This window comes from Kogia breviceps, chromosome 13, assembly GCF_026419965.1.
Source record: "Kogia breviceps isolate mKogBre1 chromosome 13, mKogBre1 haplotype 1, whole genome shotgun sequence".
Lineage (NCBI taxonomy): Eukaryota > Metazoa > Chordata > Mammalia > Artiodactyla > Physeteridae > Kogia > Kogia breviceps.
In genome coordinates, this window is record NC_081322.1 from 81,080,845 (window position 1) to 81,100,100 (window position 19,256).

Genomic DNA, 19,256 nt, shown 5'->3' on the forward strand with positions numbered 1-19,256 from the left:
ACTTCTTACTTCACAGTTGAGAGAAGTTGTGCAGTTGTCTTGAATCCAAGGAACCAGCTGAGAGATGTGCCAGGAGGAGCAGTGGGCAGAAGTTTCAAATCTGGGTACCAGCCTCACTTCTACCCCAAATTAGATAGCTTTATGCAAATCACTTTTCTTCTCTGTGCTTCTGTTGTCTTACTGGCAAGAAGAGGCCAGACATTTGCTAAGGCTCCTCCAGTTTTTGGGGTTTTTTTTTAACATCTTTATTGGAATATAATTGCTTTACATTGTTGTGTTAGTTGCTGCTGTATAACAAAGTGAATCAGCTATACTTATATCCCCATATCCCCTCCCTCTTGCATCTCCCTCCCACCCTCCCTATCCCACCCCTCTAGGTGGTCACAAACCACAGAGCTGATCTCCCTGTGCTATGCAGCTGCTTCCCACAAGCTATCTGTTTTACATTTGGTAGTTTATATATGTCCCTGCCACTCTCTCACTTCGTCCCAGCTTACCCTTCCCCCTCCCCATGTCCTTAAGTCCATACTCTATGTCTTTATTCCTGTCCTGCCCCTAGATTCTTCAGAACCTTTTTTTTTTTTTTTAGATTCCATATATATGTGTTAGCATACAGTATTCATTTTTCTCTTTCTGACTTACTTCACTCCGCATGACAGACTCTAGGTCCATCCACTTCACTACTAATAACTCAATTTCGTTTCTTTTTATGGCTAATATTCCATTGTATATATGTGCCACATCTTCTTTATCCATTCATCTGTCAATGGACACTTAGGTTGCTTCCATGTCCTGGCTATTGTAAATAGTGCTGCAATGAATATTGTGGTACATGACTCTTTTTGAATTATGGTTTTCTCAGGGTATATGCCCAGTAGTGGGATTGATGGGTCGTATGGTAGTTCTATTTTTAGTTTTTTAAAGAACCTCCTTACTGCTCTCCATAGTGGCTGTATCAATTTACATTCCCACCAACACTGTAGGAGGGTTCCCTTTTCTCCACACCCTCTCCAGGATTTACTGTTTCTAGATTTTTTGATGATGGCCACTCTGACTGGTATGAGGTGATATCTCATTGTAGTTTTGATTTGCATTTCTCTAATGATCAGTGAGGTTGAGCATCCTTTCATCTGTTTGTTGGCAATCTGTATATCTTCTTTGGAGAAATGTCTATTTAGGTCTTCTGCCATTTTTGGATTGGGTTGTTTGCTTGTTTTGATATTGAGCTGCATGAGCTGCTTGTATATTTTGGAAATTAATCCTTTGACAGTTGCTTCATTTGCAAATATTTTCTCCCATTCTGAGGGTTGTCTTTTTGTCTTGTTTATGGTTTCCTTTGCTGTGCAAAAGGTTTTAAGTTTCATTAGGTCTCATTTGTTTATTTTTGTTTTTATTTCCATTTCTCTAGGAGATGGGTCAAAAAAATCTTGCTGTCATTTATGTCATAGAGTGTTCTTCATATGTTTTCCTTTAAGAGTTTTATAATGTCTGGCCTTACATTTAGGTCTTTAATCCATTTTGAGTTTATTTTTGTGTACGGTGTTAGGGAATGTTCTAATTTCATTCTTTTACATGTAGCTGTCCAGTTTTCCGAGCACCACTTATTGAAGAGGCTGTCTTTTCTCCACTGTATATTCTTGCCTCCTTTATCCAATATAAGGTGACCATATGTGTGTGGGTTTATCTCTGGGCTTTCTATCCTGTTCCATTGATCTATATTTCTGTTTTTGTGCCATTACCATACTGTCTTGATGACTGTTGCTTTGTAGTATAGTCTGAAGTCAGGGAGCCTGATTCCTCCAGCTCCTTTGTTTTCCTCAAGATTGCTTTGGCTATTCAGGGTCTTTTGTGTTTCCAAACAAATTGTGAAATTTTTTGTTCTAGTTCTGTGAAAAATGCCAGTGGTAGTTTGATAGGGATTGCATTGAATCTGTAGATTGTTTTTGGTAGTATAGTCATTTTCACAATTTTGATTCTTCTAATTCAAGAACATGGTATATCTCTCCATCTGTTTGTATCATCTTTAATTTCTTTCATCAGTGTCTTATAGTTTTCTGCACTCAGGTCTTTTGTCTCCTTGGGTAGGTTTATTCTAGGTATTTTATTCTTTTTGTTGCAATGGTAAATGGGAGTGTTTCCTAAATTTCTCTTTCAGATTTTTCATCATTGTGTATAGGAATGCAAGAGATTTCTGTGCATTAATTTTATGTCCTGCTACTTTACCAAATTCATTGAGTAGCTCTACTGGCTTTCTGGTAGCATCTTAGGATTCTCTATGTATAGTATCATGTCATCTGCAAACAGTGACAGCTTTACTTCTCCTTTTCTGATTTGGATTCCTTTTATTTCTTTTTCTTCCCTGATTGCTGTGGCTAAAACTTCCAAAACTATGTTGAATAATAGTAGTGAGAATGGAAAACCTTGTCTTGTTCCTGATCTTAGTGGAAATGGTTTCAATTTTTCACCATTGAAAACGATGTTGGCTGTGTGTTTGTCATATATGGCCTTTATTATGTTGAGGTAAGTTCCCTCTATGCCTACTTTCTGGAGGGCTTTTATCATAAATGGGTGTTGAATTTTGTTGCAAGCTTTTTCTGCATGTATTGAGATGATCACATGGTTTTTCTCCTTCAGTTTGTTAATATGGTTTATTACATTGACTGATTTGCAGATTTTGAAGAATCCTTGCATTCCTGTGATAAACCCCACTTGATCATGGTGTATGATCCTTTTAATGTACTGTTGGATTCTGTTTGCTAGTATTTTGTTGAGGATTTTTGCATCTGTGTTCATCAGTGATATTGGCCTCTACTTTTCTTTTTTTGTAGTATCTTTGTCTGGTTTTGGTATCAGGGTGATGGTGACCTCGTAGGATGAGTTTGGGAGTGTTCCCCCCTTTGCTATATTTTGGATGAGTTTGAGAAGGATAGGGGTTAGCTCTTCTCTAAATGTTTGATAGAATTTGCCTGTGAAGACATCTGGTCCTGGGTTTTTATTTGTTGAAAGACTTTTAAACACTGTTTCAATTTCAGTGCTTGTGATTGGTCTGTTTATATTTTCTATTTCTTCCTGGTTCAGTCTAGGAAGTTTGTGCTTTTCTAAGTATTTGTACATTTCTTCCAGGTTGTCCATTTTATTGGCATGTAGTTGCTTGTAGTAATCTCTCATGTTCCTTTGTATTTCTGCAGTGTCAGTTGCTACTTCTTCTTTTTCATTTCTAATTCTGTTGATTTGAGTCTTCTCCATTTTTTCTTGATGAGGCTGGCTAATGTTGTATCAATTTTGTTTATCTTCTCAAAGAAACAGCTTTCAGTTTTATTGATCTTTGCTATTGTTTTCTTTGTTTCTATTTCTTTTATTTCTGATCTAATCTTTATGATTTCTTTCCTTCTGCTAACTTTGGTGGTGTTCTTCTTTCTCTAACTGCTTTAGGTGTAAGGTTAGGTTGTTTATTTGAGATGTTTCTTGCTTCTTGAGGTAGGATTGTATTGCTATAAACTTCCCTCTTAGAGCTGCTTTTGCTGCATCCCATAGGTTTTGGGTTGTCGTGTTTTCATTGTCATTTGTTTCTAGGTATTTTTTTTTATTTCCTCTTTGATTTCTTCAGTGATCTCTTGGTTATTTAGTAGTGTATTGTTTAGCTGCTATGTGTTTGTATTTTTTATAGACTTTTTCCTGTAATTGATATCTAGTCTCATAGCATCGTGGTCAGAAAAGATACTTGGGGCTTCCCTGGTGGCGCAGTGGTTGAGAGTCCGCCTGCCGATGCAGGGGACACGGGTTCATGCCCTGGTCCGGGAAGATCCCACATGCGGCAGAGCGGCTGGGCCCGTGAGCCATGGCAGCTGAGCCTGCATGTCCAGTGCTCTGCAACGGGAGAGGCCACAACAGTGAGAGGCCCGTGTACCGGAAAAAAAAAAAAAAAAGAAAGAAAAAAGAAAAGATACTCGATAAGATTTCAATTTTCTTAAATTTACCAAGGCTTGATCTGTGACCCAAGATATGATCTATCCTGGAGAATGTTCCATGAGCACTTGAGAAGAAAGTGTATTCTCAAATGTATAAAACAAGTGTATTGTTTTTGGCTGGAATGTCCTATAAATACCAGTGAAGTCCATCTTATTTAATGTATCATTTAAAGCTTGTGTTTCCTTATTTTCATTTTGGATGATCTGTCCATTGGTGAAAGTGGCGTGTTAAAAGTCCCCTACTATGATTGTGTTACTGTCAATTTCCCCTTTCATGGCTGCTAGCATTTGCCTTATGTATTGTGGTGCTCCTATGTTGGGTGCATAAATATTTACCATTGTTATATCTTCTTCTTGGATTGATCCCTTGATCATTATGTAGTGTCCTTCTTAGTCTCTTGTAATAGTCTTTATTTTAAAATCTATTTTCAAATCAAAAGAAAGCTGGAGAATTGCTACTCCAGCTTTCTTTTGATTTCCATTTGCATGGAATATCTTTTTCCATCTTCTCACTTTCAGTCTGTATGTGTCCCTAGGTCTGAAGTGGGTCTCTTGTAGACAGCATATATACAGGTCTCATTTTTGTATCCATTCAGCCAGTCTATGTCTTTTGATTGGAGCATTTAATCCATTTACATTTAAGGTAATTATCAATATGTATGTTCCTATTACCGTTTTCTTAATTGCTTTGGGTTTGTTTTTGTAGGTGTTTTCCTTTTCCTGTGTTTCCTTCCTAGAGAAGTTCCTTTAGCATTTGTTGTAAAACTGGTTTGTTGGTGCTAAATTCTCTTAGCTTTTGCTTGTCTGTAAAGGTTTTAATTTCTCTGTCGAATCTGAATGAGATCCTTGCTGGCTAGAGTAATCTTGGTTGTAGGTTTTTCCCTTTCATCCCTTTAAATATGTCCTGCCACTCCCTTCTGGCTTGCAGAGTTTCTGCTGAAAGATCAGCTGTTAACCTTATGGGGATTCCCTTGTATGTTATTTGTTGTTTTTCCCTTGCTGCTTTCAATATTTTTTCTTTGTATTTAGTTTTTATAGTTTAATTCATGTGTCTTGGAATGTTTCTCCTTATATTTATCCTGTATGGGACTCTCTGCACTTCCTGGACATGATTGACTATTTCATTTCCCATATTAGGGAATTTTTCAACTATAATCTCCTCACATAATTTCTCAATCCCTTTTTTATTCTCTTCCTCTTCTGGGACCCCTGTAATTCAAATGTTGGTGCATTTAATGTTGTCCCAGAGGTCTCTGAGACTATCCTCAATTCTTTCCATTCTTTTTTCTTTATTCTGCTCTGTGGTAGTTATTTTCTCTATTTTATCCTCCAGGTCACTTATCCATTCTTCTGCCTCAGTTATTCTGCTATTGATTCCTTCTAGAGAATTTTTAATTTCATTTATTGTGTTGTTCTTCATTGTTTGTTTTCTCTTTAGTTCTTCGAGGTCCTTGTTAGACGTTTCTTGTATTTTCTCCATTCTATTTCCAAGATTTTGGATCACCTTTACTATTGTTACTCTGAATTCTTTTTCAAGTAGACTGCCTATTTCCTCTTCATTTGTTTGGTCTGGTGGGTTTTTACCTTGCTCCTTCATCTGCTGTGTATTTCTCTGTCTTGTCATTTTGCTTAACTTACTGTGTTTGGGGTCTCCTTTTTGCAGGCTGCAGGTTCATAGTTCCCATTGTTTTTGGTGTCTGCCCCCAGTGGGTAAGGTTGGTTCAGTGGGTTGTGTAGGCTTCCTGGTGGAGGGGACTGGTGCCTGTGTTCTGATGGATGAGGCTGTATCTGGTCTTTCTGGTGGGCAGGACTGCATCCAGTGGTGTGTTTTGGGGTATCTGTGAACTTAAGATTTTAGGCAGCCTCTCTGCTAATGGGGTGTTCCTGTCTTGCTAGTTGTTTGGCATGGGTTGTCCAACACTGGAGCTTGCTGTTCATTGAGTGGATCTGGGTCTTAGCGTTGAGATGGAGATCTCTGGAAGAGATCTTGCCAATTGATATTATGGGGGGCCGGGAGGTCTCTGGTGGTCCAATGTCCTGAACTCAGCTCTCCTACCTCAGAGGCTCAGGCCTGACACACGGCTTTCGGGAAGTCTGAGGTCTTATTGCAGCATTTAGTAGGTGTTCTGTAGGAGTTGTTCACATGTAGATGTATTTGTGGGGAGGAAGGTGATCACCATGTCTTACTCCTCTGCCATCTTGAAGGTCCTCTGTGATATTATTTTGTATCCTGGAGTGCCTCCAGAGTTGGAGAAGCTGACCTGCAGTGGCCCTCCTTCCATACTGCACATTAGAATTGTTCCTCCAGTTTTAACCTTCAGTGATGGTATTAGCATTCTATGATGCTAATACCTGAAGTCACAAAGATTGTGGTTGACCAGCAAAGCCCACAGAATTTTTGGAAACCTTTCCAAACAGATACAAAGTCAAAGTTGACCAGTTAACCAGAGTAATAACAGGGGCCACTGGAATCACACCCACAAAGGACTCAATAGGTAAGTGATATGATGAAGAATAAACTTTCTATTATTTCTACCATCTTGAAAAAAAAACAAAAAAAACACTTTCCTCTCTATGTGCTACTTCTTGTCTCTCCTTCACAGCAAAAATCCTTGAAAGGCCTGTCTATACTTACTGTGTCCAATTCCTCCTCTCTCATTCTCTCTTAAAATCACAGCAGGTAGATTTCACCTATGGCACTCCACTCCACTTGAGTTGCTCTTGTCAGTATCAACAAAGACTTCCACATAGCTAAATCCAATCGTCAATTCTCAGTTTCCATCTTATTTGACCTTTCTGGACCTCCTCCTCCTTGAAATAATTTCCTCACTTAGCTTCCATGATACCAGACTGTCTTGGTTTATCTAATACCCCACTGGCCTTTGCTTTTTTTCTCCACGTCTCTCCAAACATCTCTCTAACCTCTTATTTTTGGTGTATTCCAAGATGCAATTCTTGAATTGCTTCTTTATCAATAACTTTACTTTAAATACTGTATGTATGCTAGTGAACCCCAAATTGTTTTTATCACTAGCTGAGATAGCTCCCTTGAACTTCAGACTCAGATACTTATCTGTCTATTAATATTTGGATATCTAAGAGTATCACAGATTTTACATGTCAAAAACTAAACTCCTGACGTCCTTATTTAAATCCTTACCATCTCAGTAAGGACTACTTCATTCTTCCAGATGTTCAGCCCAAAAATCATGGGGTTAACCTTGACTCCTCTCTTTCTCTCACCTTCCACATGCAGTCAGCTAACAATGCCATTAGTTTTACCTTAAAAGTATATAAAGAATAAAATCACTTACCCCCATCTCCACCACTAACACCTTTTCTGAGCGAATATCACATCTCCTCTGAGTTACTGCAGTTGCCTTCTGACAGATTTTTGTGCTTCCACCTTTCCTCTCCACAGACTCTGCTCAATAGAGAAAATGACTAATTCTATTATAAGGTAACTCAGACCAAGTCATTCCTCTGTTTAAAATCCAGCAATGATTTCCCATCTCATTCAGATTAGAAACCAAAATCTTCTCTAAGACATACAAGCAACAAGTAATTTTCCCCATTCACCATTAATTCACTGATCTCATCTTCATATTATCTCTTCCCTGTTGCTCAGTCACTCAGCTCTAACTGCCTGTCACACTGGCCTCCTTGTTCCTGGAACACACCTGGTAAAATACTGTCTCTAGGCCTTGTAGCAGCTATTTCCTTTGCCTGGAACTCTCTGCCCATATCTCGTTCCTACATATTCTTCACATATTTGCTCAACTGTCACCTTCTAGTAAAGGCTACATGGCTTCTAACTCCTAATTTATAATTACAATCCACCCATCCTCCTTGCTTCATTTCCCATCCATGATTTATGCTTTTCCTAGCACTAATAACCTTCTAACACACCATCTAAAATTACTTACCCCGACTAAAATAGAAGAGACTTGCAATCTTTGTTTAATTGACTGCTATATCCTCAGCAACTAGAAAAGTTCCTGACACGTACTAGGCACTCAGTATTATTGAATGAATAAATCTCTCCATCCCCTATTCCCCAAGAGTATTCAGGTATAATAGTTAATGATAGCCTGCCCTAATATAAATTTCAGAAAATAGATGTATGAAGGGGTTCATATTTTTATCTAAGTATTTTATATGTAGTGATTGTAGTTTTATTTCACTTTGTATATGCAAAGACTTTAAATCTGAAGCCAGGTTAGACTGACTTCAAATTCAGGTCATGTTGCTCATCAACTAAATAACCTTCAGAAAAATTTTTGAGCCAACTGTGGAATTGATGTAATGAGGCAAGCCTGCTACCTAGGGTTTTTGAGAAAATGATATGTATTGACCTATACGAAGCACATGGCACAGTGTCAGGTACACAATAGCTGCTCAGTAAAAATGGTCTCAAATATTTGAAATTGCATGAATTAATCAGGTAGTCTTGGGTTCACATAAGGTTTAGAATATAATCCTGCTCTGCTCTAGAGAGTACTTTGATCCAAAGGAGGAAATCTTACAGGAGAAATTTCTAGTATCAGCCATAATGGAGGATACTTTTATTGGTGATGGAAGGAAAGACAAAAACAAGAAGGGTGGATGGGGTGGGCAGAGCACCCTCCCAGGCCTCCTCACATTCCGTGGGAAATTGCTCTCACTGGAACCCTCGTGTCTATGCATCTCTGTGTCTTAACGGAGTGAGAGACAGATTCACGAGCACATCCTTGACTTCTGAGACACAGAGATGGACTGCCTTTGAAGATTAAAATCCTACTGGAATGTCCCCCACAGAGATTAAATGCAGGAAGAGAGAAAAGACAAGCATGTGGGGAAAGGGTAGGACGAAGAGAGAGATGAAACAAAAACTAAGAGTAATTTCTTGGGTAATAATTGCTGCATTAACACCTGAATGGCTAGCATGCAAGCCCTGTGGCATGTTAAATGAGAAACTTCAAAGGCTGTAAATATAAGAAAAATGAGAATGCTTGACCCTAACAGTTGGTATTCACAGGCAGGCAGCAGTTGGCATATACAGACTCATATTCTCCGGCCCACTCATGTGGAGAGACACTTGCTTCCAACACCCCCTTTCCTTTAATAAGCCAATAAATATTGATTCTGACCTGGTTGCCACTTGTTCTCCTAACATCTTCTTTCATTGCAAGGTTTCTCGAAACTATGAAAAGTTAATTTCCAGATTCCTGGTCTGGACAGAAGGACTCAGTTTTTTTAATCAGATCTCCCAGAGGTCTGATAGCAATCATTATGAATGAGAAAAGGCATTTGGTATTCTTCTCAGCTTGGTAGTAGATAGAGGGAGCAGGGCCGACAGAGGCAATGATGACATTAAAACACTAGTACCTGCTCCTCACCCTGGAAGATCACAGAAAGAAAATGTGGGGCAACAGCCTCACGTCCAAAAAGGGGGTAAGCTGTCACTGAAAAGTACAGCTTTCCGACTAAAATCATGATCAAAAAGTTAAAAATGATCTTTATTTTTCATTGCCAGGATTTTATCTCAGGTGCTACAGTTCTGAAGAATATGATTTTGAGCAACACACATGAAGATTAAATTTGAGTTTTAGAAAAACATCTTACTTCTGGAGACTCTTGACCGACAGTCTGAGGCCAATGTTTTCATTTCTCAGAGTCTCTCAGCCTTCAATAAGAATATGCTGAGAACCTACCATTTGCTCAGCACTGTTGGAGTAGGTCATCTAAGCAACAGAAGAGAATTAGAAGACAGTTCCTTACCTCAGAGATTTCACTAACTGGAGAGACAAGACAAGCATGTACATTCAGAGTGTTGGTTCTTAATATTTGGGGGTCATGGATCTCTGAGAATCTGATGGAAGTTACCAAGGCTTGTTTTAGAAAAATTCAAATATTTATACAATTCTCTACTACATTTTAGAGATTTCTCACACCTCGTGGACCCCTCTGTGGCCCAGGATGAGGTTAGACTTCCCATCACACTTTCACATAGCACACTTGCTTCCTCTTCAGAAACACACGTCACATGTTTGAAGCGTATTTCCCACTTTGTCACTAGCAACTAGTAGAGTTCCGTCACATAATAAATATTGTTGAATGAATCAAGGCATTGATGAGTTTAGAATGCCTGCACTGGAGAATGTAAAGAGAAGTGTTGATGATCAACCTTTTGGGCCAGACTTGGGGGACAGTCGGTTATAGTGACAGAAAGTCCACCTGGGCTAGAGTAATTAGGAAAGGCATCATGACTGGATATGAAATTTGACAAATGGATAGGATTTACATGGGTACAGCAAAGAAGTGAGCAAATGCTATCACCAAATCACAATGTGAGAATGAAGACTTGGTGGTGGGAGAATGAAGTGATGCTCTGGACTTGAGAAGCAAGGTGACAGCAGTCCTCTTGCTATGTTGGGAAGGGGTCCTTCATTTTAAGGATACCTGGGGTGCCCAGAATCCATGAAAGCCGCCTAGATGGGTTGGAAAGTAGGCAGAAACCAAGGAAATCTAGCATCTGAGCCTCTTGGACCAAAAACAAGGCTGCACCACCACTGTGATGAATCTCTTCTCCCAACATGCTTTTCATTTTGTGACTAGGATGCAAATTCTGGGGACCCAGCACTGAAAGGAGGAACTCAGGTCATAGGTCTTCCCCAGGTGGACCACAAACACAAAAACAATGGATTTGCCCCCCACATATTCTGTATCGGAAGTGGCATGAGATGGAGGCACTAAGAATTGCTCTCCCACCGTAACTACATGAAGCACTTCTCCGCCAGTACAAGTCAGATGCTAACAGGAAGTGGAGGAATAGTGGTAGACGTCAGAAAGCCAAACCAACACATTTCTGAGTGACCTGGAGCAAGGTACCTAAAGTACCTTCCCAAGCCTGTGACATCATATGTAAAAATAGGGAAAATTAAATGAGACAGTTTATGGAAAGATTTTAGCTTGGTGCATAGTGTAAGTTCCATAAATGTCTACTATCATTGTTGCTGTTGTTATTTATTATTTGGCTGGATACAGGGAACCAGATTTAGACACCTATGCGTATGGAACCTCAGACTCCAAATGTATTCTCTATTTAGTTCTACATCCTGAAGACACAGAGGGGAACGAAGAAAGTAAAGGTGGCAAATTGATAAACACTGCACAGGGTAGTAGCACACTCACTCACTTTCTAAGGAAAAGATCACCTTTATCACCTCCCTTGTTAAAAGCTCACTCTTTCCCCATTCAGCCTTCCTTTCTTCCCGACTCTCTCAGTTTTATTCAATGTCTTAACGCCAAACGACTTCTCCCAACTTTACCATTTCCCAGAGCCTAGAATTGCCTTTTTCTGATTCTTTCCCACCTCTTCAAAGTCCAGGCTGGTTGTCTGCTCCCAGGAAGGCTCTCTCAGACGGGCAGAACGGGCCTCACAGTCAACCCTGTTTCCCACGACTCTCTTGCCCTCGAACCTACAACATGAGCGTGTCTTCACCCAATAGCCAACCTGACAGGACTTGAAGTGGGTGTCTGCAGAGCAAAGTAATGAGTCCTGGACAGATTTTATTAAACAATTTTAATGTTATTTGACTCACACTTGTAAATGCTTCAGAGCCCTGCCATGAGGTGTCTTTGCTCATTTCCTTTCATGTCTCTTGAGGGCGGGATCTTCACTTTGAAGCAACCACATAATCTTATCCCATGGCTGGGACGAGATGAGGAAGGCTCTTTCACAGGCACTTTAACTGGTCTCTACTATTTCTGAGTGGATGCAATTCACTCCGGAGAAAAATGTCCACCGTCTTCTCTCCTCTATTCCTCCCCACCTCTGACACGGGGAGAGTGTGTGTGGCGGTGAAGGATGAACCAGGATTTGGGGAATGGGCTCAAGTTGATATAGGAGGTAGAGGAAACCTTGCCCTGCTTCCTTTTTCCCATTTTCCAGGCTTATCCCCTTGATATAAAAGAAACAGGAAGCCACATGACTGACCAAAGCAAGGACTTTGAATAGTTCTCACATTCATCAGAGACCAGCACACTGACCGTCAAACTGCAACGGCAGCCATCTTCGTAACTGCATATCATTTAGTGCCAAGAAGCAATTACAAAGTTTTCATACCTTCCTAAAAGGCTCTTGTACAGTCAAACCTGGCATCCTGACTCCAAGATACTTTGTTGAAAGGAGCACCCTGCCAATATATAAAGTGAGAACACCCACCTTATTATTTATGGTGACTAAAGACTAACAAGAGACTTAGGTCCACAACGTGTGTTGATAATGATTTTCTGTCATCTCAAACTGTCATCTCAAATCAGCAAAGATGGACACTATTAAAAACATATGGAATGCCAACCAAGGCATAATCAGCAAACCAAGGGATATTGTGAATGTACAAGGCTGATGATCACTCACAAAGATGTTGGTGTCCTTATGTCTATTCATTTATCTGCTTAAATCAAAGGGTTAGTGGAGGAGGAGGGGGGAAGGAGGAGGGAAGCCTGGGCATGATTAACAATAGGTGCAAGACAGGATGAGCTAGATTAAACTGCTCCATATGCAAATTACACAAGTCTGATTGCATCAAACCATGCACAGTTTAATGAGGATAGTAAGATGCCTTTATCTCCGCTTGGATATGTTCCTAAAAGGAAGACTGTTCCCAGATAAAGCACAGTTTAATAAGGAGATTTTTCATTACAGAGTCGATGAGCATTTGCATTTCTCTCCCTCAGCTTCAGGCCTCTCTCTGTTTTGCACTCAGTCTCTTTCAATCTCTCGTTCCTGTTTTTCTCTCCCTCTGTCAAATTCCCTCCCTTGCGCCCACCAGCCTGCCTCTGATCCACGCGGCTATTCTGATTCCTCTCTTTTTTTGGTTATTGAAGTCAGTAAACATTTGCATGTTGTTGGCATATATTTTAGGAGTGTGTATACTCGGTGCAAATTAAAGAGAGTCCTACACAGATGAGATTAAAATCTTTAAAATGTGATTTGAGAAGTTATTTATCTCGGAGGATTTTCAATTTGTTTAACATTGCCATGTTTTAAAAATTCTTTAATTGGTAATTTAACTACGTCCTGGTAATTTACTATTTCTATTTTTTAGTTTTGTTTTTTATTTTCATCTTATTGGATTGCTGTGTAGCTTTTATAGCACACGCTACCAGCACAGGCTTTGGGGTTTGAAGCCCTTTTACCTCTTACTAACGTCTAATCTTGGCGAGTCACTTGACCTCTCTGCCTTTTCCTAATATATGAAATGGTGACAATAATCCTATTCATAGACTCATTTAAGGATAAAAGTATATAATGTATGCAAAGCAATCAGCACAGAGCTTGTACACTGTGCATGCTCACTAATGGTCATTGTTCTTTGTAGCACAGCTTCTCCAACAGTAGTAAACGTGTAACTACATGTCTGGTATATACACGCAAAATGGTCTCTTGTGGACCAGGAAGGAAATTCTAGGGCATGCAGTTCAGTTAATCTATCCTGACACAATCCAAATCGGATACACACATAGGTAATAAGTACATGTATATTTTTGTATATGTACGTGTGTGTGTGTGTGTGTGTGTGGACTGCTGGCTCTTGCACTGACACAGAAACAATAGCCCTGTATGGATGGTGAGCTGCTCCCAAAATTGCAGGTAAGGTCGAATACCCATTTTATTTTTATTTACGTATCCCTTTGAAACATAATTAATACCTTAGCCTAAACAGAATCACTCTCAAATGAGACAATGTCATGAAAAAACAATATTTTATAGATTAAGAAGCCCTGCATAGGAGTCGCTTCTTTATGATTTTTCCAAAACTGAAAGCTCACCAAAGGCTAATCCAGGTTTGATTTGTTTCAATTTCCTGCTCCTAACATTGAGCCTAGTGTTAATACCTTCTAAGTTTTTGATAAATGGGAGAGAAAATTATAATTGCCATGTTAGGAAGATTGCAGTGATAGAATTTTTTGTGCTGAGACAGGTGGTTAGGTACAATTGACAAATAATAAACTGCACATATTTAAAGTGTAAAATTTTATGCATTTTATATATGTATTCAACCATGAAACCATCAACAAAATCAAGACAGTGAACATATCCATCACCTGCAACCTCCCCCTCCCAGTGCGCCTTGGTAATCCCTTCCTTCTCTCTCTTTCCCTCCAGTCCTCACAGAACCATGATCTGCTTTCTGTCACTGAAGATGAATTTGCTATTTCTAGCATTTTGTATAAATGGAATCATACAGTTTGGGTGTTTTTGGTCTGGTTTTTTTCATTCAGCATATTTATTTTGACATTTATCTATGTTGTTGTGTGTATAAGTAATTCATTATTTTTTATTACTAAGTAATATTCCATAATATGAATATGCTAGAATTTGTTTATCTGTTCACCAGTCTATAACGTTTTGGGTTGTTTACAAAAATGCTGCTGTGAATATTCCTGTGCAGTTATTTCTATGGATATATGCTTATTGTTCTCTCAGGTAGAATGACTGGATCATCTTGTAAGTGTGCGGTTAAAATTTTAAGAAACTGCCAGAGTGGTTACACCATTTCATATTTTCCCCAGCAATTCATGAGAGTTCCAGTTCCTCCACATACTCACCAACATGATATTGTTCTTCTTTCAAAATCTGGATATTCTAATATACATGTAGTGGTTCTTCTTTCTCTCCTCTTTTAAACTGGAAGCTGAGGCTATTTATTTAAGACCATTTGTCTTTTCTAATATATGTGTTTAATGCTATAACTTTTGCCATAGTTCTACTTTGTATCCCACAAATATTGACATGTTGCATTTCCTTTTTCTCAGATCTCACTTCTGATTTTTTTCTTTGATTCATGGGTTATTTAGAAGTATGTTATATAGTTTAGAAATATTTGGGCACTTTCCAGAGATTTTTCTGTTACTAGTTCCTAATTGAATTCAATTGCAATCAGAGAATCTACTTTGTATTACTTACATCATTTTAAATGTATTGAGACTTGTTTTACAGCCCAGAATATGGTCTCTCTTGGTAAATGCTCTGTGCACAGTTGGAAATAATGAAGTTAGTGCTGTTATAGGGTGGAGTTCTATAAATATCAGTTAGATAGGGGTGGTTGATGTTGTTATTCAAGTTTTCTATTTCCTTACTGATTTTCTACCTGCTTGTTCTGTCAGTTATTGAGAGGGGAGTATGGAAATGTCTGGCTATAATTGTTGATTTGTCTATTTTTCCTTGTAGTTTTATTAGCTTTTGCTTCATATATTCTGTAGTTTTGTTATTGGGTGCATCTACATTTAAGACTTTATGTCCTCTTGATAAATTGACTCCTTTGTTATTATGAAATGATCTTCTTTGTCCCTGGTAATATTCTTTGTTCTGAAATATACTTTATCTGATAATAATATAATTATTCCAGATTTCCTTTGATTAGTGTTAGTATAGTATATTGTTTTCCATCTTTTTGCTTTTAATCTATTTTTGTCCTCATATTTAAAGTGTGTTTCTCACAAACAGCAAATGGTTGGGTCTTACTTTTGTATTCAATCTGACCATCTCTGTGTGGTGTTTGGACCACTAATATTTAAGTGATTATCAATATGCTTAGGTTTAAGTCTATCATCTTGCACTTTGTTTTCTGTTAGGTCCATCTGTTCTTTTTTTAAAAAAAAATTAATTAATTTATTTATTTTTGGCTGTGTTGGGTCTTCGTTTCTGTGCGAGGGCTTTCTCTAGTTGCGGCAAGCAGGGGACACTCTTCATCGCGGTGCGTGGGCCTCTCACTATCGTGGCCTCTCTTGTTGTGGAACACAGGCTCCAGAGGCGCAGGCTCAGTAGTTGTGGCTCATGGGCCTAGTTGCTCTGCGGCATGTGGGATCTTCCCAGACCAGGGCTCGAACCCGTGTCCCCTGCATTGGCAGGCAGACTCTCAACCACTGCGCCACCAGGGAAGCCCCCATCTGTTCTTTGTACTACCTTTCTTTCATTGATTATTTTTACAATTTTACTTTACTTCCTCTGTTGGCTTATTAGCTGTAAATATGTTGTTATTATAGTGGTAGTTGTAGAGTTTGCAGAATACTTTTTTTTTTTTTTTTTTTGTAGTACGTGGGCTTCTCACTGCTGTGGCCTCTCCCGTTGCGGAGCACAGGCTCCGGACACGCAGGCTCAGCGGCCATGGCTCACGGGCCCAGCCGCTCCGTGGCACATGGGATCCCCCCGAACCGGGGCACAAACCCGTGTCCCCTGCATCGGCAGGCAGACTCTCAACCACTGTGCCACCAGGGAAGCCCCAGAATACATTTTTAACTTATCACAATCTACTTAAAGTTATACTATAGTAATTTCATATACAGTATGAAAACTTTGCAATAGTACATATTCTCTTTTATCCCATCATGATCATTATGCCAGCGCTGTCAAACATTTTACTTTTATATGTGTTGTTATTACTTCGTTTAAACATTCAATTATATTTAAAGAGGTTTAAGTAATAAGAAAAAATCTTATATATTTACCCGTATAGTTACTATTTCTGGTGCTCTTCATTCCCTTGTGTCCATCATATACCCATCTGTTATTATTCTTCTGCCTAAAAGACTGCATTTAACATTTTTTTATGTTGCTCTGCTGGCTAGGAATTCTGTCAGCTTTTGCATGTGCGTAGAGTCTTTATTTTGCTTTTGCGTTTGAAAGATGTTTCTAATGGGTATAGAATTTTATGTTGACATTCTTTTCTTCAGTTTTGAAATATGGTGCCCAGCCATCGTCTTAACAAGTTTTCAGGGTCCCACCAACCAGGGCCTGAATTCAAAACAAGCATTCCGTGTCAGGAAAGAACACAAGCGGTGGTCAAGGGAACTAAACACAAGCCCAACTTAGTAAACACAGGGAGGACTCAGGCTATAGAAACATCCCGGGCAGCCCCAGCATATATGACTCACCAAAACTGTTGACAGAAAGACTAACTGAAGATCCAGTCACATGACGGGGATTGGGGTACTACTTCTGCCCTGACTGACTCAATACTGGGTCTCTGAATGGAAATGATCCATTGGTGGGTGGCCTCTGGGGGGCTAGAGAAAACACAGGTAGGAGATACCCTGAGACTAGAATAAATGTTTTAAGACATGATGTGTATTTAAATTTGATAGAATATGAATGACTCATTCAGTGCGTTTCTAGCCTTCCGTGGTATACTGTATGAACTGAAGATGAATTTGCCTCATACAGTTTGTCATTGAGACCTCAGCAGACTCAGGAAGTAAATAACAGAACACATTGCACTCCCTGGTGCTGTTTATCTGAGTTATGCATAAGCTTAGCTTGACTGTTACGGGCAGCTGTACCTACAATGACAGCAGCTATTAGATGGAATAGCAAACCTGGCGTACCATTGTGATCACTGCACATGTTGATCAAAATCTTTTTACATCCAAGATGGTAAGCACTGAACAGAGATTTGCAGAGGGGTAAGAGTTGCATGCATTTGCAAAGTATTTGATTATTCCAAACCATTCTTTGCTCCTATTGGTGAGGAGCTTGGTGATAATTTGATTGCTGCCTGAGGTTTGAAAGAACTGAGAAAATCACTTGCATTCCTTTGGATGTTGTCCTTGAGTTATTAAATTATTTTATAATTTAATTGCATTCCAAAGTGTTATTTGGGGGCTGTGATCCTATCAGAATTCACAAGCATGTGAATGGTGTCAGTCACAGTGAAGAAACTTATAAGGAAGAAACCATATGACTTAGCAAGAGCAGCTGTATGTTCTGGGTGGATCCTAAACCACACATTCGGGCTCAGGACAGAGGGGCTATTGCATTCATTCATTCATTCAACAGAGTTTCATTATCTTTCTGCATTTCAAATAAAGCTTCTAATGGAAGTTTTGCCAGCTGCTCTAAGCAGCTGTACGGTACTTTGTATATCTGCAGATATTTATATTTATGACCCAGGATGTTATGTTGCCCTCATTCTTAGGTTACTCTCTCTTCTCTGCTTTTTTGTGTTATCTGAACTAAGTAGACAGTAAGCCCTCACTGGATAAGAATCAAGTGTTATAATTCTTTTGAGTCTGTGCACATAAATAGATAATTCTTAATTTGCAAAGTGGCAATTGCTTTTTAAAATTAATCATTTTCTTAATGCTGTTCTTTGATCTATTAGAGAGCACATTACTCCAATGAGGAATCCAACTTGGATTGCCACCTGTGAACCAAAACAAAGGCTCAAACCTCCTTCTTAGGAGAAGCAAAAGCAGTGAGCGATCCTTACCATCAAAGCCCAAAGCTAAAATTCTAATTAACCTATTTTTTGGCAACGATAGGCCCTGTGAGTGTTGTATACTCTTTGTCAAAGTCCTTGAAATATTTAGTAATTCTAAGATACCTAGAAAAGAGTAAGTAAAAATAAAATACATTGCTTTGTGCATGTGATGTTATTCTCTTTATGGTACTTTAGAGAGCAAAACAACGAATAAATCCTGGGACCTCACGTGGCCTGGTCTCTGTATGGAATCTTAACGAAGACATATAGCCCAGTGGCCAAAAAGTAAACTTGAAAAGAGAACTCTAATATTTACTTACGTCTCTAGAAAAACATCAAAAGGGAACCAATGAATGATATACAACACTACTCAAATTTCTTTCCTTCTTCCCTCAGTTCTCTTCTTCACAGCTTCTCACATCGCAAAATCCAAAACTGACCACCCAGTTCCAGCCATAATGACGTTCCCTGTCTTCCGACACCCTCCAGTCTTTACCTAGGAAGTCAGCCTAGCTTCTCTGGCTTTGTCCTTCCTTTGCTCCCTGCGTCTCTGTGGTCTTCTCTTTCTCCTAATTCAACCTCAGAGAAGATCTGGAACCAGGTTACTAAAGATTCTCTTTTAGTGGAGGAAGGGGTAGGGAGAGAAGTAAGGTATAAAAGACTTAACCATAAAAAAAAAAAAAAAAATCACATCCTATCACGTGGAACTAGAATCTAAGAGAAAGAGACAGTCTGGCAGATTTTGACTACATACGGCAGAAAATCAAGGTCCTAACAATACAGCAATGCAATTATCTGATAATTCAGTGATACTGATATGATTACCTTAATGCCCCAACTCAAATCAGTAATGTGACATATCTCCAAATAGCATAATTCAGCTACTGATGCCACATAAGCCTTGGTCCCAGAGGTCAGCAAATAATAGTGGACATCATGTTTTATACAGCTCACAAGCTAGGAGTATGTTTTTTACCTCTAAGTGGTTGGAAAAAATCAGTAGAAGGACATTTTGTGACATACAAAAATTATGTGTAATTCA

The 19,256-nt window shown here is 39.1% G+C and overlaps 1 protein-coding gene across 1 annotated transcript in view; it reads right to left on the reverse strand.

The window, feature by feature from the left end:
• Positions 1–19,256, reverse strand: part of LOC136792406 (uncharacterized) — a 404,323-nt gene that overhangs the window by 134,765 nt on the left and 250,302 nt on the right. The gene's annotated exons all lie outside the window — the stretch shown is intronic.